This window comes from Chelmon rostratus, chromosome 20 (genome assembly GCF_017976325.1).
Source record: "Chelmon rostratus isolate fCheRos1 chromosome 20, fCheRos1.pri, whole genome shotgun sequence".
In the NCBI taxonomy this organism is placed as follows: domain Eukaryota; kingdom Metazoa; phylum Chordata; class Actinopteri; order Chaetodontiformes; family Chaetodontidae; genus Chelmon; species Chelmon rostratus.
Genome location: NC_055677.1, coordinates 18,024,085 through 18,050,815, shown reverse-complemented (window position 1 = coordinate 18,050,815; position 26,731 = coordinate 18,024,085).

Genomic DNA, 26,731 nt, shown 5'->3' with positions numbered 1-26,731 from the left:
TGAGGTTAATAATGAGCTCAGCAGCTTTCCATAGTGTATTACTTCAGGAGGAAGTGAGATGGCTCAGCCAGAGAAGGACTCCAAAAAAAAAGACAATAAAAAAATGCTACTCCTAATTTTCACTGCCTCCAATGCGGCTGCTACTAATACTACAAATAACATATAATAATAATAATAATAATAATAATAATAATAATTAGTCAGGTGCCAATCCACTGGTAGCAAAGCAGGATGGGTACCATCAGGGAACTCAGAATGGGTCAGTAAGGTCAGTGTGGTCGAATCACCATGTTCTTGTTTCATTTTGTAATTTTTTATATGAAACTAGAATTTTTGCGTCTCTATAACCAGGTTGTCCACTTTCAGCTCCAGGCTCCGGGGACAGGGTGGAGCGGGGTCCCCACAGTTTATTATGTGGAGAAGTGAGTAAATATAAGATGAATAAATAATGTGTAAAAGAATAAACAGGGAATGAATAAATAATGACAACAGATATGTAGATGTGTGTTATAATTGACATTTCTGCGTGATGGTTCATGTCAAAGAGTGAAGCAATAACTCACTACAGCGGGCCTGACAGTAACAAAAGCAGAGCTTGACAAACACTCCATTTAATTCAGAATCAGAGCTGATGGTGCAATGGGAAATCGCTGGCCGAACAGCGATCTTAGCTGAGATTATTTGCTGAGAATTATTAAATTTGCTGGGTGGTTTCATTAAACGGGTTTTTATGGTGGAATAAGGGGTCATGTCAGTACACTTGCAGGCATGAGCAGGCCCTCCTCTGGAGTGGAGTGTTGGCTATAAAATGTTGAACCACACTTGACTGACGTTTCACTGTTCTCTTGTACTGCGGCACTCACAGCTGATTTAACTGCATAGCACAGAGGAAGAGTGCGGTGTACAAGTGACTGCACTCCAGCTGGCGAGCCAGCCCGCAACCCTGTGCAGAATTAGCCGCGCACACGGCGGTGGAGAGGCTCTCAGTTCGAAAGAAAACTCAAATCAGAGGGAGACGTGTTCAATCACACAAATGTAAACATGCACATATTCATTCACACAGGCGCAGTAATGTTATTATACGCACAAATACACACTTATAGTTACAAAGCATTAGCACATGCACACACACACACAGGCCAGTCAACCAAGTTCAATCAAATCAGCCACTCTCAACTGCATTGAAATTGTCGAAAGTGTGAAGAGTGAGATGATTGTAATGCTGTTAATCATTTGGAAACTAGTGCATGAGCAATTACCTAAAGATCAGTGTAAAACAGCCTCTCAATTGCTTTAGATTTACGACTGAAGGTAGTGAAATGTAAATACATTTTCCAAAGTTCTGTACTTCAGCACAATTTGAAGTCTCTGAAGACTGCACATTACAAAATTGCATAAAAACCGGAAAGATCTCACATTAAACTGTATGATGCATTGTTCTAGATTAAACTCCCCAACCTCAGTAAAGTAGGTACAATTAGCTCCATTCTAATATGACACAGCATTAAAATAACTGCTGTTTACACATCAATATTAATTCATGCAATAATGTTATATACAGTATAATCACACCCACAGGGAAATTTTATCTGCATAATTAATGTTTTTACCGTTGATACTTTACAGTTATCCTCAAATGCAAGGCTGACATTTTTTCAAATGTGGCTTAATAATTAACTTGTGTTCAACCCATCCTCAATAAAAAAAATGCCCATATTTCTGTTTGTTAGGCTGCAATGATAGTTGCGGTAGTAATTATGAGCAAAGGAGGAAGTCAGGTGAGGTAGGATTAAGAGCAAGAACGTCTGCAAACACAGGAATTTCAACCAGGATACAGTTAACATTTACTTAGTTAATGTACTTAAGTTATACAATGTAAAAAACAGTAATGTTTGTAAACCAAAGCTCACATACTTTACAATTGCTCATAGAAATAATTTTGAATGAATATGTTTCAGAAGTCTGCTGCATAAATGTACATAATACTTCTGTTTGCTGTCTCAGAGTCACCTCTAATAGCTGGCAAAATATGATGGATTTTTATACATACTGTATCAGATTTGTATTGATACACAGTGGGAAATCAGAGCACACTGTGGTGTAACTGATCTCAAGCATAATTTCTTTGTCCATTGATGACTTTCTGGCAAACAAAAATAATATGCAGTATGATTATGCATGCATAGCCCAAATGACATATAAAACAGGAAATATTTCCTTATTTGAAATAATTTCTGTATTTTGTCAGCGTCACCAAATGTCCAAGCCCAGTCTGTGGTGAAACCCATGATTTCACAATGATTATTTTTACTCTCATATCAGTGAGGTCTGTATTTTTTAAAATATGCAGGGGGTGCTATGCCTAAATATGCTATAGACAAGGGAGAGACAGCCAGGAGACAACAGGAGAAAAGGGGAGACAGCAGATCTCCAAAGGGAGGGAGGTTTCCAGCAGATGTAGTTTAATCCACATTGCAGCCGAATCGCGCATGCATTTCTCTAATGTGTCACACCGTGGTGAGGTTTGTCTCGTCTTGGGTTTTTTGTCTTGTCATTTCCTGTTTTATTTTGAAGGTCTAACTCTCCTCTCGTTTCAGAGCACTTGCCCTTCCTCATGTGTCACCTGTGTGTCTGCCCTGATTACCTATTGTCTCCACCTGTTCCTGATTATCGTCCACGTGTTAAATAGTCTGCGTCTCCCTTGTCTTGTGCCAGTGTGTCTTTGTCTCTTGGTCGATTCACCCGTGCTTTCCTTGTTTGCAGCCGCAGCCGCAGACCTATTGCCTACGTGTTGTTTGAACCTCTTTGTGAGTGTTTTCTGTTGTAGTTTCTATAGTCTTTTGTTTTTGTTTCTCGCTAGTTTACCGAATTTCAGTTCTTTGTTAGATTGTTTTGTTCTGTTTCGTTTGTAGTTCATCGTAGTGTTTTTTGCCCCCATGTTTTTTGTTCTGTTGTTTTGTTAGTGTAGTTCCTTAGATTATTCATAGCCATTTTGTTTCTTCCTCCTTCGAGAGCATTTTCTGTTTTTTTCATTTTATACATTCTTAGTCATTCTTTCTTTATCCTCCCTGTGCTGTGTTTATTTTGTTCATGACATACCTTGTTACAATTACCTAGAGTAACTTCATAGCATTTTTCGTTACACTCTGCAAAGAGATCTCTGAACACTGTTAAATAAATCTGTGAATTCTGATGAACTCTGCATCTGAGTCCTCATTCCAGTATCGGCCTGACATAATGCCTCCAATTTTTTAATATAATTCTAAATAAATTCAGGCGTCAAGGGGTTAAAAGTGTCCGCATACTTTCTCCACCTCTGCAAATTACAGCATCTTGTTAAACAGTTAGCACGAGGTCTCCTTTTCATGCAAAAGAATAAACAGAATTTTAGAGTACTTTTCAATATAAGATAATAGTTTATACTAATAAGGACATGTGCTGATGAGACACACTACTTGTTGTCAAAATAAAGCCTTCTTTGTAATCACATCCCATTTTTTTGGCTACATTTCTACAGGAAATCACTTTATCCTCATGTCCTATTAATCACCAGCAGTGCATTAACAACTTGAATTATTACTTTAAAAATGCAATCATTCAACCACACTGTGAGACGCCTTCATTAGACCGTAACTCACTGAACAGCTATGGAACTTTGCTGTTTAAAGTTTTGGGGAAAACAGTGAGAGAGCAGTTGACTGCTCATATAAATTAAAATTGGGGTATTTGCTCTCCTCATCATGATGAATGACCTACTTTTAACTACTGATTAGAGGAAATGCTCAGTTTTGAAGCTTAGATTATTTTTTGATTCATTGCCATGAACTAATTAAGTAAAGCATGGATCATTCATTATATTTCATCTGGAATGTATGGCTTCAACTCTTAATTCAAATGGCTTTATGCCTTCCAGCCAACATGAGCTTACAGTATTACTAAACACACAATCTGCCAGCTGTATGCTATTAATGGGAAGGAAGCTACTGTAGCTAGCCAGCATAAAAACCCTCACCAAAATCCCTTTTCTGTGAGTGAGTGGATTTACTTCCTGCGTGTTTATTAGTGTGAGACATTATCTGTGATAAAGGATTACAAAGCAGGCCCTTCAAGACAACGCACTAAAACTCTCTGATCATGATCACAAAGTGTGAGCAAGAGTGTAACTTCATTTCCTCAACTTCCACCAAGCAACAGCCATGAATCTAATATTTTATCATTTCAATCCCTTTTAGTCAAACTTGATGCATTCTTTAAAAAAGCTTTGCTATGCTTTACATTAGCCGACTTTCAGAGCAGATGCTATTGTCAAAAGCAAATCACAATAGGTACAGTAAACCCCCATGGGTTTCGCTGTCATGATACCACCATAGTGTCGCAAGTGTTGATAGCTCTGAGTCCCGACGAAGAAACAAATGCGCAGTCAGACGATCGCACAGGTTGGGAACAAGCCAGCAGATTAATAAAGTAAGGTACCATTTCATCTAGATAAAGCCAGAGGTGACTGCACAGGTAATGCCACAAATAATCCGTCATTGCTAGGGCTCTTGCTTTTTATTTGAAATTATTTTGTTAAAATGTGGAAATCAAATAAATATTGTAACTGTAATGACCTGTTGGAATTCAAAATTTACAGTCTATGAGATCAAAAAGACTATATGAAGTTGTTTGCCTTGTGGTCCAGCAAACTCCTCATTAATTTGACCTATACATGCCGTATTGACCAACATAGCATGGTAGCATAACACAGTAAACATAGCCAGTAAATAAGAATGGAGTACACTAGGAAGCAAAGCCATGCTGATCAGATAATCACAACACCAAAGCATCTCAGAATCATGGATTCCTGTGTTGACACAACATAATAGGAGGGTCAATGTGTGTTAACTGAATATTGAACTGGGGAACATGGGACCCCCTGGAAACATAGCACCCTGGAAACATAAGACCTTGGGAACTGAGGATCTTGAGAACATTGATACTCTCCCAGAAGTAGTCTGTGGAAGTATTCTTTCACACTTACCTAAATGGAAAAATTCCAATGTAGCTGGTCTACAAAGCCAACAACTCAACTCAATGCCATTGCCAGAGTCATAAAACAGCCATCACAGATAGCAAGATTTATATGCATGCGTATACAGCCCACTGGCATTGGTTAAGGAGGCTTTCAGAAAAATAATTCTAAGTTGCACATAAACCTTAAGACACATAAGAAAATACATAGAGTATACTGAGGGGTAAAACACTTTCTCTAATCTCTGACAGATGGATGGTGTGTTGGGAAGGGACACTTTAGGCTATATGAGTTATGTTATAATTAATAGTGTTAATAATTAATTCTGTGTTCATTCAGATTCTTTTGAACTTGACTTACTGAAAAAGTGACAAGTGTATGTACAACTATGGTAAGTATTCTAGGTTACAGTTTCTCTTCCAATTAAATTAGCTGTGAAAACTATGACATGTAACTTATGTGTAATTCTCACAACTTTGATGAAGACAGGTACTTAAAGGTTCAGTTGCACTCTCAAACCCAAAGCATATTGGTGTCAAAGGGCACACTACTGTTCTCATTAGAATTTCCTCTCAACTGGCCAGTTAGGAGCGAGTCTTAGCCTTGAGCTCTTTCGTGGATACGACCTCAGGGCTCACAGCTGTGATCAACAAACTTAATTGAGGAAAGTTTTCATTTCCATCAAGACGTGTTGCTCTATCAGTCTAACATATGGCTGCCTGAAGCCTTAGGGAAGGTACTGTAACAGGAACATAAGGCTTATAAACAAAGGCAGAACAAATGGGGGCTGAGTAGATCAGGATCTGTGCAGCCATGGATGCAATCAGAAGCAGAACAACAAAGATTCAAACAAACATTAAGACAAGGAAAAGGCTTAGCAAGACAGACCTTAGAAATTATTGGTTGACGACCTTCTTACTCCTGATTATCCTGATTTTTTATGCATGAAGGTTGCGGTTAGCCCTGTTCACCTGGGAGGTCCCATACAAAATCTCCTGGAACTAGCCCTACACTCACCAGATTTACCAGTAGTCTTGTCCCTCGTTGCTGCAACACATGCTTGAAAAGGTGGATTGCAGCAACATTACAATTTAGCTGTTGCTGTAGCCGTGGCTTTTACATTCCAACCCTCGAACCAACAGATGTTCAGTCACGCAGATTTAAGCAGCTGTGTCCTTCACAGGGTATGTTGGCTTCCACTTTGGTGAGGAGGACAGATATTGAGAAGAAGCTTGGGTTCCAGCTGCTGCTTCTTGAAATGAGCCAGTTTAGTTTGTTCAGCATTGAATCAGGAGACCTCATGGACATCTCTCTGTGGAGGTATTCCCAGGATGTCCCAGAGGGTGGAGACCCCTGCGTAGACCCTGCACTGTCTTGGGAATGCTTTGGGCTCCTCCAGGGAGAATGACTACTTCTGGACTACTCTAGTTAGCCTGCCAAAAACATTTGAAAACTATTTCCTGGGCAGCTGACACCAACTTGACAGAGTTTTTCTCTTTGTAGAAAAGTGTTTGAGACAGGCAATTGCATTCCTCAGATGCTTTAATACCCATCACAAGATGGGATTTAAACAATTAGAGGAAAAAAAAAAGATTTTGGGAGAGAGAAGAGAAAGAAAATTTGCCACAGAGCAGGCAAATGAGTATGAAAGTGCAACACAGAAAGAAGTTGTAGTAAAAGTAATCTATATGCAAAGGGCCACAGGCTGGGGGCCAGGACTAGGAGTCCCAATCATGGACTCATCACCATGTGTTGCTGGGTGGCTGTGAGGGATTAACAGATAGAGCTCATGCTCTATTAGGAAGGCGGTTTCCAAAAAGTTACATTCATACATAACTAGCATTAGCAAATATGCTTTGTGAGAAATGTAATGACTGCGTTTTTAGCACCACGATGAGGAAACATTTATAGTGAGCATATCTGCAAACTCTTCATTGTCAATGTATTTCATCTGTTTTTCAGTTGTGGTAAATGACATCAGGTTGTGGTAACTAAATGGTTTACTGTTATGTTTTGCCAAATCACTTGGTAAAGGTTTATAATAATGTGTTTTTCTTCTTGCTCTTACAGTTGAACGTTTGAGCTTTACAGAATGATGCATGTGCCGAGCTAGACACAAAAAGGCTGTTTTCACATTGAAACCTGTATTGTTTACATCCAGATTTGCTTGGTAGCACTTTTCCTTTTTGTAATCTTTTATTGGCATAGCAGTGGCTTTTAGGTTAATGTCACCAACTGTCAATCGGTGGAATAGTGTTAATGTCATAATGGGGAATTTGGCAGAACCCAAAAGCAGAACGACAGGCAGAATTTGGTGCAAAATAAGACAGTTTTATTGTATAATATATAGTCAATATGAAAATGTGCAATCCAGACAAGAGTTGGGTTGGTAGGGAGGAATGGCCGACAGTGAGGACCAGTGAGGTGAGGCAGAGAGAGATCCAGGTGCTGCATGGCTCAGGCTCTTCTGGGACGGAGAGATAAAGCACAGGAGTCAATGCACTGGTTGAAATCATGGAGCAAAATCACAAACTTGTTTCAGTCGAGAGCCAAGACGACATAACACAGAGGACAACTGACGATCTGCTGAGGACTGGAGTGACGAACTGGGGTTTTTATGCTGTGCAGGTGATTAGGGATGAGCCACAGGTATACAGGTGAGTTGGCCATAGGAGGGACAGGTGGCCAGACCCAGCCCAGCTCAGATACAGAGAGCAGGACAGAACTGGCTTGATTTTTGATACACATGGATGGACTCGCATGGTCCAAGGTAGCTGTGATCTGACTGTGGTTTGGCTAATGAGGGATTCAGTTTCAAAGGGACCGAGGAAACGGGGAGACAATCTGTTTTAAATGGGTTCTTTGTTCGTCTGTAATAAGATAAGATTAGATAAACTTTTATTAATCCCCAGCTGGGGAAATTCGGTTCAGCAATCACCAGCAACTCTGGTTTGGTCGAAAAACATTGTTCATTCACCGAAACAACACAATGTCAAACTTAACCAGATTTTCCCTGTAAAAGAAAATAAAAGGGTAATTACCAGTTCATGGAAACTCTGGTTGTGTGATTCTTGTCCATCATGCAGTGCATTGTAGTACTGCTTTTTCTTACAATCTAATATTCATTTTCACAATTACATTATTTAATTGAATTTAGAATATTGTTGACAGCCCTAATTCAGACACCATGAATATTTGAAATATTTTGCTTGGAACAAATCAGTACAGATTGCAGCGGAAAAAATGTTTACATTTTTACACAGATTGTACCCACTGGATCTGAAAAAACAAGTCTGAACATCAGCCAAATCGGCAACAAATCTAAAACCAGACATCAAGCTGAAGCATCCAACCGGTCATAGGAAATATCTGAAAGTGAATGATGATCACAAGAAATCATTAACAAATGGTAAAACCATGAGCCAACAGCCACATAAAGCTCCTCCACCCAAATCAATTAGACAGCATTTTGTAGGACTTCTTAGCTTTGTTTCCCAGCAGCAAGTAGACAGACTTGTAACTTACCAGACCCATTGTGGGAGATCTGCAGCCTTAGCAGAAGTCTTTAGACCCAGCTACATTGTTTCATACGATTCAAATGAATTCTTGTTTTTTATATGAGTGAAGCTGAAGTAGAGTTAAAAATATCAAAATTTGCAATCATTGACTTATGAACTGAATTTGTTCAGAGCTATGTTCAATTGCAGGTCAACTTTGAACCAGGAAGTACCTCAGCCAAATGTAATAGGTGTTTGCAACACACAGATATGCTATTTCAATTTCTATTAGCCGATTAATATAGTAAAATGTAATAATGTGAGTGATGTAAGGTGATGTGATGATGGTGAAACTTATTGAAAAATAACTATGCTTCTAAAAAGAGTTCTTTTTGTGTTCCTGTGCATATAAGAACCTTGGTGTAACAATGATACAGAGACAAAACCTTGAAGCAGCTGATCTTTTGTCAGAAGGTAACAATAGGGACAATATCTCAGGAATATACTTAAGATCTTCCAGCAAGCACAATGAAATCCAATTACAAGAGTGTGTCGCTGCTTTTGTTAGTGACAGCTTGCATCTTCATGACTACTCAGCTTTCGCTGTTGTGAGTGTGTGTGTGTGTGTGTGTGTGTGTGTGTGCACCTCATTAAGGTTTCATTTTTGCTGGACTAATGACCTTAAATGTAACTTGTATGTAGTTTGTGTATTCATTGTAAGTATATACAGTGTCACAGGTGAGTTTAGTTTGGGCAGAGAGAAAACCCTAAAGTATATGTACAGACATTTGCATCTGAAAGACAGTGCAGCGGCCAAGTGAGGCACATACGTTTGCTTGGATTGAAGAAAAAAAGATGAAAGCACCGCAGTTTGCCTTCCATTGCTCAGCCCCTTTGAATTACATGTCCTGTTTTTTGTATCTCACTTATGGCAATGCAACTAGCCGAGAAAAAGCAATATATAATTTTGAAACTTTTAATCACAAAACTACCTGAGTCTTCTATTAGAATAGCCAAACAGGGAGTATAAATATGTGCATATGCACAAGAAACATGCACAGGCCATTTCACTGACATAGATGGGTATTTATAAAAGAGGGTGAGAATGTGCACACCTCGGGTATACTTCAGACCAGACTTACACAGTTTAACTGAAATAAGCTGCAGGTGACATGATACTGTGGACCTGAAATACAGGAGAGCTCTAATTTTGTCGTAAAACATTATTTGTGAGGCACTTTGTCAAGTCTTCTTCACCAGAAGTTCTGTAATATATATGATCATCCATTAGCCGTTTACTAGCACTGATTGAGATATCGCCATGAGGATGGTTTGGTGCATGTCATGAACTAGTCATATAGGTGCTATGAATAGCCGCAGCCATGCGTAACGACAGCTGCTCCGGTGCTCTTCAAACCTTGCAGATGCGACGCAATTGGTGAAACTATACCTCATTGACAGGTCTAATTAGTGATTGAAGGATCCGTGTGCAAAAGGCTGTTTAAGAGCATTTTTATATCCATTTATAGCTAACCGTGGGAGTGAGGCTCACGCACATAGAATCACAGTGTTTGTTCGGCTCAAGGGTGAGCCCTTCGTTCATTTCAGCCACTTGTGTCTGTGATCGTGTTATTACTACCCAAAACCCACGACTGAAGGTGAAAGTTGGAACATAAATCTAGTGTGAAATTGAGACGATCGCCATCAGGCTCCCTCTCTAACACAACGGTCTGGTACAATTTTTCCTGTGAGTGGTAATGCTTCACCAATCTGCCTGTCAATCTCCTGTTACTTTTTACAGGAACACCAGGGGCCACTCACTTACAAACCAGAGGGAGCATTCTACCTTTTTTTTCCGATAGCATGCACAATCTTTACGTCATTAATTGTCCTGTGATGGCTTTTCCAAACACACAAGCATTTCTACAAGTATGCATAGCGACATCTGTAATATCTATATCCTATCTTTCTGGCATGGGCCCAAACCATATGTCTACTTTCCTATTTCTGGGTAAAATGATAATTCCACGGGTAGCATTCGGAGCAGCAGCAACAGTGGCAGGTCTAACACATGTAGCAGAAACAGAGGTAGTTAATGGTGTCATCTGTCACTCTTTGCATATCTGTGCAGCTGATGACCAGCTCGAGTCCCATCGTAATGATAATGTCCCTCTCAGTGGGGAATCAAATGACTCCCTGTCAGATGAGCTCTGTCACTGACCCCCGCAGGAGGCTCACCACATTTATCAGTCACATCAATGGTCTTTTCTCTCCTCTCCCCAAATCTGAACTGAACGAAATCTGAGCAGCTCACAGTGAGAGGTGAGGCACACAACATGTGTCCACAAAGCAGGACACAGTAGTTTTGATTAACACAAGTAGTAATTAACATCTAAAATGTGATGAATATGTAGAAATAAACCCTGAGCTCTGCTGTTCTGGTATCACAGGTTCCAGTAGTCTGATGTTACAGGTTTTAATTGCAGGAGAAGAGAAATAATAAAAGAAAGAGATGGAACGAGCAAGAGAGAGCGAGTGACAGAGGTAGGAACTGAGCAGGAGAGACGGAAACAAAAAGAGAAGAAAAGAGCTGGCGGACTGGAGTGGCAGCCGAAAGCCGGAATGTTTCACTTCAAATTGACACTTCAGCGAGGGCGAGCAAGGTAGAGAGACAGGACGAGGGGGGAGAGAGAGACTTTTAAAGTAGTATCCTTAGGCGAAGAACAGAGTTAAGTGTTCCCTTGCAGTCTTCAGTGTGGAAATGAATGGTTGACTCTCCTTTAAAAACAGAGTTGCTATGACAACCGACCCTTTTCTCCATTTCTCTTTAACCCCCCCCCCCCTCTCTCTCTCACACACACATGTACTTCACAGACACACACAGGCGTACAGGTGTTGTGTGTTTGAAGTGCAGCAGCGGTGCTGAGGAGAAGGAACAAGCTGACCAGGTTTCAACCAAACCAGAGCCGGTCTTCGTCCGAGGGGAGAGGGTTCAACACGTAGCTGATATTGTGTCAGTGCCACGGCTACTTGCTTCCCACTTCAACACGCTGAGCTTTAACAATCCTCACACAAAGTATTTTCACACATTTACACACTCACTGAGTAAACGTTGCTACTGATTCAGCGTTTGTCCAGTTTATGAAAAGTGCTTAATTTTAATATTTCAGTCTGAAATTCGGCTGTTGTAAATGTTGGAATTACCAAGACCTTATGCTGCAATCAGGCCATGTCGGAATTATCGTAATTACAACTTTATGATGTAAATAGTACTCACATCAACATCCAAGTCATAAACATGACGGAGAGAGTTGGGTTTTTCTGAAGGCTCAGACTCCAACTGACTTGATGCTTCAAAGTACCTACATGACTGAAACCAAGCAAACAAGGGCATCTCAAGGATATCAGCCAAGTCTCCTGGTTCAATCTAATTAAACCCAAATGTCGTTGATACTGTGGTATGTTGTTAACACTCAGATAACTGTCATGGGATGTCAACTCTCACAAACTATAACTAGGGCAGTATTTCCTATCAATCTGACATAACATGAATACGGAACTGATGGGATGGATGATGTCAAAATTCAGAGCTGAACTACTGACTATAGTGACTGGCTGATAGAGAAGCGATCTATGAAGTAAAATATCACCACTGTGAAGCATATATTCACTTTCTTCCTTATTCAACTGTGTGTGTGTGTGTGTGTGTGTGCGTGTGGTCTGACACGTTGGCTTTAATGAGCTGAGAGAGTGAATGGTGCATCAATGAAATCGATAGCAGAATTAACACATTGACATGTTAGACTCATTTGCTTTCTGACATTTCCCTCCATGCAATTAAGCGGCTCAGATATGCAAGTCGGATCTGATTAATACACACCAGCCGACCGCTCTCGGCTCGGTTTAGCATTCAGAGTGGGAGACGTCTCAGATCCTCTCTAGCCGGTGGAGCAGTGTCTGCTGGTTTGCTAGGCTGGCAATGGATTGGTAGGTAACTGCTGTCCTACAGCTCATAGCAAATTGAATTTAGGAAGCACACTTTTAAATACAAGTTCAGCTCTGAGAGTGTGCAGTTGATGACCAGTTAGATTAAGGAAGAAGACATGACAAGTTGGACTTGGCTGAAACATTCACAACCATTATTTAACAAGCTTAAAATGTACACAACCACAATTCCACTAAATGGACTGTATTTATAAAGTGTTTTTCTAGTCTGGCGACACAGGTCACAAGTCTGCATTCACCCAGTCACACAGACTTTCATACATTGGTAGCTCAGCCATCTGCTCATTAGAAGCTGAAACCCAGGCATGTCCAAACTATTCCATAAAATGCCGTGTGGCTGCAGGTTTTCGTTCTAACCAAGGAGGAGCACACCAGGCCAACCAATCAACATCAAGGGATCCCTTAGTTATCAGCTAAAAAGGGAGATCAGCTGATTAAATGAGTCCAGCCTGGTGCGCTCCTCCTTGGTTGGAACGAAAACCTGCAGCCACACCGCCCTTTATGGAATAGTTTGGACATGGCTGCTGTAACCATTCACACATTCAGTATGCCCAAGGATACATCGACATGTAGATCAAACCGTCGACCTTCTGAAAAGTGGAGTATTGCTCTATTTTCTGAGCCACAGCCACCCCACAACTGAAAAACAGGTGAGAAGACACTTTCATGAAAACATTTGAAGACTGATGTCTGTCAGAACAGCCTTCTTCATATTCAAAATGCTCAAAACTCCAAGTGTAACAGCATGTGGATTTGACACAAAACGGTCAAGGACACTTGGCCTTCCATCCGCTAACAGTCGTTGCTGATCAATAAAGATGCTTTAAGATAACCTTATACTAATAACAATAATACAACTTTATTTGCATGGCACCTTTCATACAGGGATTGCAGCTCAAAGTGCTTTTCAACAAAGAAATCATGTGTACTAATGAGTAAATCGCATAGAAAATCACCTGACTGATTAGGTGTAATATAGGATGAAAATGAAGACAACGCATAACATGAGATGGAAAGAAAACCAAAAAATAAAATAATGAAATACAGTCCACACAATGCATAAAATCAAGTAAAATGCAACAATTTAAAAGAAGTGCAGCAATGCAGAAGTGTGAGGCAAAGCACAAATGTTTCAGACCTGTATCAGGGAGTGAGAACTAGTTAAAGGCTAAAGTGAGGATCTTATCTTTTCTTTGAAAATATTCAGAGAGCTGCTTCCCTGATATCTATAGGTAGTGTGTTCCACAGCTTTGGGGCATAATTGACAAAGCCTCTAAACCCCCAGATTTTCTTTCTGTTGCTGGGAACCTCAAATAAACCAGCAGCAGATGATCGCAGGGTTCTTGAAGGAAAGTGAACAATTTATCTCGGCCCTTGCCCATTAAGGGCTTTGTATACAAGGAGTACGACCTCAAAACCAATTCTAAATGTTACATGAAGCCAGTGCCGAGCAGCTAAAACTGGACTAATTTGCTCTCTGCTCTTGGTTCTAGTTAATAGCCGAGTGTTGAAGTTTTCAGGATGCCAGTAAATGATGTGCTACAATAACTGAGTCAGCTTAAAATAAAGGCATTTTTTAGCATCTTTTTGATTGAAAATGGTGGAAAAATTAAGTTTTCCTTCTTGATGTGGGACTTGAAGCTTAGTTCTGAATCTAAGATAACACCAAGACTTCAGATTTAATGCAAAGAGTTTATTTTCCCAGATTGTAAAACAGCTTTTGTCTTTTTTTTTTTAAGGCAGGATTTCAGTTTTGTCACAATTTCACTTCAATAAATTATTACCCATCCAGTTATTAATTGCTTACAGACAGTTAGTAATGGAATCTGTAGCTGCAGCATCATTTAATTCAGCAGAAATGTACAGTTGTGTGTCATCGGCATAACTGTAGAAACATACACTGTGCTCTCGAATGATGTCACCAAGTAGCAGCATGTTTAGTGAGAACAGTAATTGACCAAGGCAGCTCCCTGCAACCCCAAAACCCAACCCTATAACCTTAATCATAACCACAATCTTTCTTTAACCATAACTAATGAGTAACTTCTCTGCTCCTGTGCCCATTGTTTGGTTGTAATTATTATTCTACGCAGCGTCTGTGTGTTTCTAAGTGCTACAGATCGTGACACTGTACTGCCAAAATAGGAACCAGTTTACAAAGAAACATGACACAACAGTTTTATGCTATTATGTAAAATTTTATAGTATACATAATTTTTTTTTCATCTCTAATCACTCAAGAGCAATTCATATACATATAGCCTATAAGGAATAGATGCCTTGTTGTTGACAAACAACAAATTTGTTGTTGGCAAATTATAGCATCTGTATATACTTAAAATTGACTGAGCCAAAAGGAAAATGAGCCCAGCTACAGTGTAACCCTCAGAAACAATTTGATTGTCTTTAATGGAACAAAGAAACTAAGAGATTGGAATTCATATGGAATAAGGGACTAATGCAAGTATTGTAATCTATAAAAGAAAAATTTACAGGAAAAAACTAAAAAAAACTTTATGGTTTGCAATGGCCCAGACTGTTGGCTTTCGAGTGGCATTTTGGCATCAGCCTGGGTGTGTGTGGTGCAGGTGGCTGAACCACCTTGTCCTTGTCACAGTGGGAGGTGTTCAGGGATGAGTTTGAGGGCTTTTTGGGAGGCAGCCTGGAGGCTTTTGGAGCCCCGTGAGAGCACATATGGGCCCAGCCAGAAAACGTCTGGCCACGAAAGATCTATCCATGGCTCTGCTTGGCCTGCCCACTGATGCAGCCTTCCATGAATGACTCTTTTCAGACAGCCGCGGCCTCTTTCCTCTCACTGTCTACCCAGCGCTCTCATCCAAATGCCCCAAATACCCTCTCTCTCAATTGTTCCAGCCCGGTAGTATCATCTGTCTCTTTGCCACTTGGCAATGCCCTACACGATTTGTGGCTGGGCAAACATTTAACTAAATATATCCCATTCCAAATCTAGGATTACATCCTGCTGTTTCAATATTTGGTCGCTTCTGAGTAGCCCATGGCTTCTGAGACAACAGGTCAAGTTGGCCAAACATCCCCCTCCATCTGAGGAGAGCACAGGCCAGAGTCGCTACAGAAAAACCATGAAAGGCATCACAGCAAAGGCAAACCCGGTCATGTGCCTTAGAATGCGCTCTGCACACTTTTAGTCTGTACAGGCAGGTTATGTCAATACGCATTTGGACATGGAGGGAAGACTTTTTCCTGCAGTTGAAGGAGAAGACAGACATTAGATGGATAAGTGGGTATGAATGTGCTGCGTCTCAGCTTGAATCCAAATTCATATAGAAACAAGTTTCGTAAAATGTCATCAGCTATCAGCATCGTCTATCTAATGCAGGGGTCACCAACCCGGTGCCCGCAGTCGCCCGTAAGCCAGTTCTAAAAATAGCACTAATCACGAATTAGCTCTGTCTAAAATTTTATTTAATTGTGTTGCTATTCTTTTTGAATTACATTTACAGTGAAGTAAATTTAAAAACGAATACATAAAAACGTAAAAAAAATGTATATCATAAAAAAAGTTTAATATACGAACTCTGACATAGTATGGGTCGGAGGTCAGTCTAGTGCGCATGACAAACCAGCTTTGCTGAGATGAGCTCGTGAGCGCTGCAAAGATGAGGAGACGAACGCGTTTTCTACCCACAAAAACAAAGAGGAAGAAAACTTATCATTTTCACAGTGAATGGGAGGAAGAGTTCTTTTTTACTAACGTGAAAGAAAACTGCGTGTGTCTCATTTGCGGTGCGACTGTGGCGACGGCTAAGCGGCACAACGTGGAGAGACACTTCAGTACATGTCACATGAAGTGATCATTTGAAAATGAAACAACTGGATATTGCATATTGAAATATATCTGTTTCCTACCTTGTTTAATCATTCTGAATAACTATTGTGATGGATCATATGCGATCAGTGTCTTCACATAGAATATCATTAATAATAATATAAAATTAAAGGTACACTGTGTAACTTTGTTATTTCAGAAGTGTATTATCAAAGTGGTAGCCCTTTGCATTGCTCAGTGCCCTTGAAGCAGCTCTTAGTTTCAAAAAGGTTGGTGACCCCTGATCTAATGAATACAATGAAGTTTGGTTGATATTTTATTAATATATTTTGCCATTAATAACTAAGATACAAGCATGATTCCAAACAAGTTGGGAGACTGCATAAAGCACAATTAAAAACAGAATGTATTGTTGATGAACTGTCTTCAACGGGCTCATGAAGTAGTTCCTGAACCCATGTAGTAACCTCCTTTATACAATCATGTGTTCACAAAGTGGTGAACCTCGCTCCATCCTCGCTTGTGAACGACTGAGTCTTTCCAGGATGCTCCTTTCACACCCAATCATGATACTATCACCTGTTACCAATCAACCTGTTTACCTGTGGAATGATCCAAACAGGTGTTTTTGGAGCGTTCCACAACTTTCCCAGTCTTTTGTTGCTCCTGTCCCAGCTTGTCTGAAATGTGTCACTGGCTTCAAATTCGGAATACATTTACAAAAATCAGTGGCGTTGATGAGGTAAAATTAAATATATTGTCTTTGTACTGTTATCAGTTGAACATATCTTGAAAAGTTATCAGATTCGGTTTGATAAATATTTTACACAGCATTCCAACTTTTTTGGAATCACAGTTTTATGTTACCCTGATAGCAGTGAATTATTAATTATCTTTTTTTGTTTTAATTATCTTAATATCTTCATCCACAAATTTTAAAACAAATGAATTATTGTCAGCAGAAATAATCCAAAGTATATGAAAACACACTTCTTCTTAGGTTTATTGATGAAATAAGACAAGAATCAAGTTGTTGGAATAAGGTTAAGTTATGGAGGCACATTTCAGCTCTCACTTCAAAGTCAAATTAGCATTTTCAGTGTGTATATATATATCAGTATAGTAAAAAATAAAGTAATTTCTTTTCAATACATGCCGGTGGAAGCATGACAGCATGTGGCATTGCGTAGCCATTGTCTCACATGAAATCAAACCTCTTCGGAGAAAGCCAAAGACGTGCTTCCCAGCTGGTCGCTGCACCACCATGGTCGAAGTGTGGCTTGTGTGTATCCATGGCAATGACATCTAATGGCCAAATCTGATCTAGTTGGAGGACATGAGCGGTTGTGCATTAGCTGCAGCTCCATGGTCTCCTTGGAATCCCCTTGAATGTTGCCACTGAGTGCATATTTTCATTTCTAATTCACAGCTATTCACGTGTTGTTTGGCGTGCAGAGAAAATGGCAGGCCCAGGATAGGTCACACCTGTTTGCGCTGTAGAATAAGGGTACCAGCGGAGGGTGGGTATGATCAGTGTGTTCTTTGCTAGGCTGCGCCTGGGCCAACGTGTTTCAATGTCAGAGCAGGAACTCTTTCTGTAAGTCCTGGAAGACAGGCTGCTTGGTAATCTGAGGATTGTGCCTCCATCTCTTGGGGGTGTTGGTGACACACAGACTGTATATCTCACTTGGTGGGAGCACTGGGGCCAGTGTTGTGTTGCTGTATACACCTCCCTGGTTGACTGGGAAGCCATTCAGCAAGACAGAGCCATCAGTGCACAGTGGTTTTGAGCCTGGCCAATGAGGGCATTTATAGCCGTGGAGCAGCCCCAGACTGTGGTTTGCACGCTGTAAGCAGCCTGGGCTTCATAAACATATATAGCATATAGCATATATACAGCATATTCTTATCATTGGGAAATGTTTCATTCATGGTGCAACCATGCTCACTGTCCTGTCTCGCTGTTTTCAGTCTTTATGCCAAGCCAGGGTAACTGCTGGCTTCATATTTAGCAAAGGACTTGGACAGGAAGCAAGGCTATTTCCCAAAAAGGAAAACTATTTCTTTAAGGTGTGTTTATTTTCACAGTGTCACTGTTTCTTTGCAGAAATGATCTCTGGCCACTTTTTGCCAATTACAGCAAACCAACCTGAACAGCTCTAACACAGAGCGTGAGATAAGACAGACAAAAGCCAGTCGTCATTAGACATCAGACATGAAACAGTGGAGAGAAAGCTTGATAGCCTCCCTCTCCTCAAAGGCTGGCTAGAAAATTCAGTATCAACATTGATCCACACTTCCATCAACATGACAGCTCCGTGCATTATAAACCAGGATCTGCTCTGAAAGCTTTCAGAAAGAGATGGATTTCCCCTTCCCCCCACCTCCACGCCACCATCGCAAAAATCAATATTTATAATTTTACAAGATCAGGACAAATCCGCTGCAATGCTGGTGTTATTAACACAATAAAAACATCACAGAGACAGGTATTTGCTGGGAGCCCCAACTGGATTAAAGGTGCTGTTTTCTCCTTATATCTCTCTCTTCCTTCCTTTTCTTCCTCCCCCACTCTCTAATTCCCACTTTCTCCTGCCAGCCATACAGTAAGCCTCCCTATAAAGGAGGTAATATAGTCCCTGCTTCTTAATATCGCCAGCTGGTTTTAAGTAATGACATAAATTAAAATGACTTATGTATGAAGGAGCTTGCACAGGGGTGAATGGATGGGCTCATGTCATTCTGGCCCCTGGGAAAGAGCAGGGGATCGTAGGAGAAAACCCAAACAGCTGAGAGCATCTCTCTGCTGGATCAACCCATTCTCATTTCCTCAGTGTCAAATACAGACACTTTGTCACGCCCCTCGGCCTCTCATACAAATGCACAACGCCGTCCTTAGTGTGTCGCACTGGGCTTTCAGCTAACTCCAATGTAAACCCAGCCGTGGCAATATTAGATGCCCAGAGCAAGAGCTCCAGCATTTTCTAATCCAGGCAACACACAAAGTCTTCCTGCCAGAAAGCCTTTCTAACACATCGTTAATGCTGTGAGACGGTGACAGTTTGGTTAGGTTTAGGCACCAAAACTATTTGATTAGGTATAACAAAGATCATTCACTTTTGGTTTCTAATTGGACACGAATCCAACTCTGCTGGGTCAGGGTGGTGTGTCTGACCCACCACGACCTCCACCCCTCTCAGAACCTTTAGTTCTTTATACTACAGCATCATCTACATCTGCTAAAGGGTATGTTGTACGTCTGTATGAGATGTCGAGGGTATTAACAAAATATCCGTATTTGATGTTCTAGAAATGAGATCAGGCTCACTGGATGCTACCTGCCAGGAGTCCATATAGAGACATAGCTTCCAGACTCATTCTGTCTGATCTTATTAACAAGAACCCTCGTGTGTCCTTTCAGTGTTTTGCATTGTCTGCAAATTGGGTTTTCCCCTCTAATTCTAATTGCATGTATTATTTAACCTGTTAGCATTTTACTTTCTCCTTCCATTTAAACTAATAGTTGGTAAAACCATGTGCTAAACTGGACCTGACAGCTATGTCAAAAATAGCACTGCTAAACCAGGTGTCTGAGCCTAACCCGAACCCAACGCAGGTATGTCAGAGAAACTCACAATCATGTTCTTATGAATTCACTCATCAACCTAATTTTAAACTCAAATTGAACATAATCTGTGTCTTAAAAAAATGTCAATGCCAGCATTCTCTTTGATGTTCAGCATGGATGGATCTGACTGAATGGATCACCCTGTAACCACCACCTGCATACTAAAAGCTAATGTGATGAACATGAACAACATTATACCTACTAAACATCAGCATGTAAGCATTGTCACTGCAAGAATGTTCACAGGTTGAGATTAGCATTCAGCTCACAAACACTGAGCCTAAGTACATTGTCACACAGCTGCAGAAGCTGTAGACACTTAGTCTTGTTCCCGGTAATGTTTGATGGTTTTTAGTCACATAATAAAGACCTCCAGCTGCATGAGACAGTCCGAGGGTCGGAGCACAAGTAAGGACTTGACCATGAAATTTGACCACTTGTTTCAGTCTGTGTTGCCAACTTTGTCAAAGTTACATGATCTGCGGTAAATGATGACAGAGCAGCAGGAATGATCAAACTATTCACTTGCTACCACAGAAACTGATTAGTCATTTCAACTGTTGTGGTGTTGTGACTCATGAGTTCTTGAGTAAACTGAGTGCTTCAGTGCAAGAACTTCAGTGAGGCTGCCCTGTGAACCTGTGACATGTCATGTCTTGTTATTATAGCAATTGAGATCTGAAAGTTGGTACCTTGTAATTATGAAGAAGCTATTTTAACACTGAAAGAGGAATTTTGATAACAGCTTGTCTGTATTTTTAAAAAAGTGACAATTGTGCAGCATATTTTGGTACCCCAGTGAATGTAGGTTTGAGTAAGAGTTGACAATGGAGTGGACCCTGGAATACAGTGCAAACCTTACGTTTTTTTACGTGACCCTGTGAAAGTTTCTTTCGACCGTCTTTGGGTCTCAACCCCACCCTTTAGAAAAGCCTCTGCATTAGCCCATCCAGGCTGTCATGTCAGCTCGAATCTTGTTATCTCCACGGAGAGACCTTGGATAACAGGAACCTAATGACTTCCCTTAACGACACGTCTCCATGGAGATAAGCGGACATCACCTGGAAACCATGACTGCAGTGCCTGATGGCCGCGAGGACAATTTAAGGCCATTTCATGTCCACACAATCACGCACTCGCACAAACCTTTGTGTGGGCAAAGAGTCTCTGGCTTACACATTCTTGGAGGCTTGCTAGGCCACACACACACACACACACGCACACACAGAAGGACATGTCTCTCCACTCTCTTGCCTCAGAGGTAATGACCACACATTTTGGAGTGCAGACAGCCACAATTGGGACTACTTGTGCAAGCCTCTCTCAGCTAATCTGTTGCCTGATATTGAAGAGTAATCTGCAGAAATGAATAGCACAGTGTCTCCACGATCCGTCCTGTCATTTTTCCTTTTACGATAATTGAGAGGTGGCACTCTCCCATGTGTAAAACATGTTCAGTAGCCCTGAGTCATCGCCAAACTACCGAAAACTAACAGTAAAATGCATCAGTGTCCGGGAACAAATCGGTTCTTCAAATCCCTGGAAGTTGACTTTTGAGGGTATGTGGACGTTGGCACTTTCAGAGAGGAGTGAAACTAGTGACCTGGCAAAGTGTAAGCTGTGCCTTTTCTGAAATAATTTCCAGACCACAGATGAGCGTAAAGCATGACATTGTTTGTCAGTGCTGAACAAAACCATCCATTGTTTTCTGATTTCTGAACTACCACTTCTGCTTTGGTTTAGTGAAGTTAAGGCAACTGAAACGACCTGGTAAAGTTTTGGAAAAGACTGTGGTCATGGTTGATAGAAACCAATCTTGACTGGAGAGACAAAGATAAAGACATACCATGGTAAAATAAGAAAAGTATAGTATGTCACACCTAAACTGCCAAAGTTCGGGTTTTGATATTCCTTCTACACTGCCAAGAAATTAAGATCTAAATCACTTATATAACAAGCAGCTACTGATGTTTCCATTTCTCCACCATATTAATACAGTAGGTTCATCCCACACAATGAGCTGTTTCTCACAGTACCTATTATTTATGTGTTGAAAGCACACTGCTGCTACAGCATTCTTATCAACAAATCAGTGATCAAACATGTTGTTCATGCTATAATGATTTATTTTATGTAAGCTATAAACTAAAGAGCCAAATGTAACTTCCAGAGTAGCCTTAATTTTCGACTCATAGTGCCATACCCTTGTCAATAAATCCAAATGATCTTTCTCAAAGAATAGGATATCTACAGTTAGCATTTCTGTGAATCACACAATGTGATCATGACACAGGTATTGCCAAAGCCCACTTTGTTTTGTTGGACGACACCATGAAATGTGTTTTTCATGGCAAACATTTTGACACAAGTGTAGTTAATAATGTTAATTAACCCGGCATATCTTTAATGTGTGCCATTTTTAGGGCTCTGTTAATGTGCATGCTGGCACACTGGTGTTACTTAAGCAGCAGCCACACCACAAAAGCCACATTCACTCATCCTCGTGGTGACGTAGAGACTACTCGCAGGGTAATTGTTTTGCGACTGGCAGACTAACTGTTAACTCACTAGCTTGCTCAGCCTTGCTGGTGCTAGTTCCTGGAGACTCTCTCGATTTTCTCTCTGCTGCTGCGTTTTTACTTCCCTCTGATATTTTTGCTCACCATTTTGAAGGTAAAATAAGCAGCATGTAATTGTCCAGTTAGCTTAGCTTGGTCGCTAACAGGAAAAAAAAATTACGCAGTTTAATGCCTCCATCCCTCTTTCATGCAGTTTCTCCTCTCTGATCTACTTTGGACTGTCTGACCCCCTCAAAGGTTGACCCTGTTAAGGTGGCTTGCTATTGATCAAGGGTGTGTTGATTCCATTGGAATTAATTGATTTTGTCCAAAAATAAAAATAAAATAAAATAAAATCAAAATTCTAAATCTAGCTCATGTAGGCTGACACTTTAGTAAGTATTATGTCTTTGTTGATTGCTTTAAGGAACAAATTACTTTTACATATTAGCAAATGCATGGAGCTAAGTCAGATTAATGGGCTTGTTTGAATGCTTCAAGCATAAACCTTACCGTTCCTGTTAGCTTTCATTTAAAAACATATACACAAAGTGTTAAAATTCATTGACAATACCTAAATGGTGTTTGTTTAAAAAAAAAAAAAAGAACATTGGAAGAAATACTACATACTATACCTACTTACTATATTCATTTGTAGTACTGCATGCACATACTATCACAGGTTTGTTTGTGTTAGCCATTATCTTCTGGTTAAATTAAGACAGGCAAGTATTGTTTGAGCTCAGTGATTGTTTCATTTAATCTTATGTTTCTCGGGTTCAGTAGTAACGGTACTCACCAGTCATCATTTTAAACAAGACCTAAACTCCCCACCGCATTGCCAAGAAACACTACAACAAAATCAGTTAAACAAATACTAATCAACATGACATGCTGTATTTAATACAACCCCCCTGCATACTTGGTAAAACCTGTGACATTGTTGATGACTTTATTTGGAGCCTGTTACCTAAACTGAACTTTGTTCAAACACAGGTATTCTCAGATTTTTTGTTGTTACTAAAACTGGCCTTACTCAGAGAGTCTCAGATTTGCAAATAACATTAATTTTGTTACAATATTTTTTACACTGACAGAAAGTCAAAAGGAGGTGGAGTATTGACCTATGTCAAAGACTAATTATCAGCCTGTCATGTTGCTGTGATCGCACTGCAAAATAATTTTTTAGTATATTGTCACGATGGACATCATTTTAAAGGTATTGGAATCTGCTGTCCCCCATTCACAAACTGTTAGACTTTGGAAGAAATTGGCAAATTATTTTGGGTGATTTGAGTTTAGATTGGCTCTCACAACACTCAACACAGACTACAAGAGCTGTACTTTGACCCTAATCTACATCAGATGATGTAGTCCTACATGGCCCAACAAAACTAATCCTTTTAAGTCAATCATTTTGCAGTTTTTGCTCAATTGCATTTGTTAGAAATACTTGAAACCACCAGACACCCCTCCTTAAAGGGTAAAGAAGAGGACTTTTTAACATTATAATGAACTCAATTTTTAATATAATTTTTATCACTCTGACCTTGAAAAAAGTGAAAATGTAATTATATTTATATTTAACAGCATTTTTAATAAACATACTCCCTAGAAATTTGAGTGCACTGCCCTAATCCTCAGCTCTCCCCAAATGTTTCCAAAGATCATAATGTCGAAGACGCAGTTTGGGAGACAGCCAAGACTGCCAATCATGAATTACTGGCAGAATTTCAGGCGCCAGGGGAATAACCGTCTCAGACTTACTGGAAAAGCAAAATCTGTCTTTTACTTGTCCTTGTTTACAAATACTGTACCTCTGGCAATGCATCCAGGTTTTAGAAAATTATCAAATCCTTGAAACATAATTCCCCTGCTTCACTTTCTCCGATAATCTGTTTCGGGATGTTTGGGATGTTTTCACAGGTTATTACATTACACAAAGGCGGTGATCCTAGTGACTTAAATAACAATTGTATAATCTGAAAATTGTCCTGCTCAGCAAAAACCCTGGAGTCCTGAATCTAAACTGAGATTGTTTCTAGAGAAAACACAATACAACTAGAACAGTCAGGATTTAGATCAGGTCATGGCACAACAATAGCTGCATCATCTGTGCTCTACCATACCTTGGACACACATCTGTCCTTCACTTTTTATAGACCTATTCAAAACATTTGATACAAATTGTACTTTACATTTGTATGTAGATGACACTACTTTTTATGATAAAATAAGATAGAATAAACGTAATTAATGTCCAGCTGGGGAAATTCAGTGCCACCCGCAGTTCTCTTAATTTGGCCATTGTAAATCTACAGCCTGCATTAAATACCTTTCATCAAACATAAGCTCGTTGAATTCTGACACAACTAAATGTGTGCTATTCTCTAAGTGACCTAAGAATATCAAGTCTACTGTCCCTAACCAAACCCTTTAGGATTTTGAAAACGAAACTGTTAAATGCTGTAAATACTTGGAACTCTCAATGGATACCAGACTGACTCTTTAGGCCCATGTGGAATGCCCACAAAACAAACTAAAGGTCAAAATTGGATTTTGCATAGGAGCAAGTCAAACGCTCCACAGCTGTCCTTCAACATGGGAGATGAAGCAACACGAGGTCTTGGTTTTTAGTAGTTTAATAGTTTTAGTCACACGTGTGCCATTAAAGCCCAGGAAGCCTGCTACTACTAAATATGTCATACTTTTGTTCAGAAGTGCTTAATTCTTGCTTTTGGGCAATACTTAAAATAATCAATAAACACATTGTTCGACAATCTGCCGGCCTCTCTACCTGATGATGCTAGCTATCCAACCAGCTGAACACTCCCAAAACCTCCACGACAAAGGTGCTGACTTTCATGAGGTTTCCTGAGAATCCTGTGAACCCGTAAGCACAACACAGACGTACTATCAGAATTACTGCAGGACTAAAAGATATATATAGAGCAGGTTATGTATCTAGGCAAATAGCGTACAGATGCAAGCTTAGCCAAATAACGATTTAGCTATAACATTCGTTAAGACACAAAATAAACCTGCTGGTTAGGTCAGTATATGCTGCCTAATGACAATGTTCACAGACACTGCTCTAGCTAGCAGAAAAAAAAAAAAAAAATTGCACTGTTTTAGTTGATGAGTGGGTGACTGCTATCAGTGCATATCGCAAATAATGAATTTACTTCTGGTTACCTGATTTAGTCCAAATCACACAAGAAATGAAAAAGTAAATAAGACAGCAGCTTGTGCATGGATTAAAACAGGGTGGGGTTGTTACACAGGATAAACAATTTCGAGAGACAGAACACTAGATAGAAAATAGTTTGTCCCGTCGTATTGCATTTGTGTGGATGAATTAAATCTGAGATGACAATAAACAGAATACAAGAGGCCTTACTGCTTTCATTGTCCATTAAAATATTGTGCTATAAAAAAGTCACTTTTAAATACAATCTGCTGCTTTTTTAATACTACATCTCGTATTCAAAAACCAGTAAACTTTACCATGCCATGAACTTTGGCATGGTAAACATGTTGCCACGACACTTTTGCTTTGAAAGGTTGATACTGCAGTTAGTCTGGTTTGAATATAACACAGTTAAGAAGAACATAAAACAGGACATAACTCAAGAAACCCAATATTAAATCAATAAACACAAATCTTTTATTTGAGAATTTAAGTTGCAGACCATCACTGATGGGATTTTACATTGTAAACTGCCCTTGTCACTTTGTCACTCCAGTGAATTGCTATTTCACTCTAAACGGCAGGTGGAGGATGCTGAAAGGAGTCAAAGACAGATGGAAAAATGACTGTGAGCATGTTTATCCTTTAGAAAAGCCAAGTAGAGGACAAGAAGCAGTGCACCACTGACAATATGCCACTTCCATTCAACCTCAGTGTCATTTATTTGCAATAATTACGAAAGGTGTCATGGTGAATTTGACTAGGATGAACAAATGTTTAAGAATGACACATGTAATGGCTTTAAGCTGCAGGTTTGTCTCTGGGCATGGATGGAGCAGGTGTGAGTGGATTGGATTGCGAGGTGTGCTGGATGTGACAGACATGCTTCATGTTGTCAGCCCTCTGTTCACCTCCCGTTCCCCCCTCTAGGTATGAGGTAGGCAAAGCTGCTCATGCTTCACATAGGCACACACACAGACACGGTAGTCAACTTTAGTTCCTAGCAGCCTGTGCTTTTTGTGTTCAAATGAGAC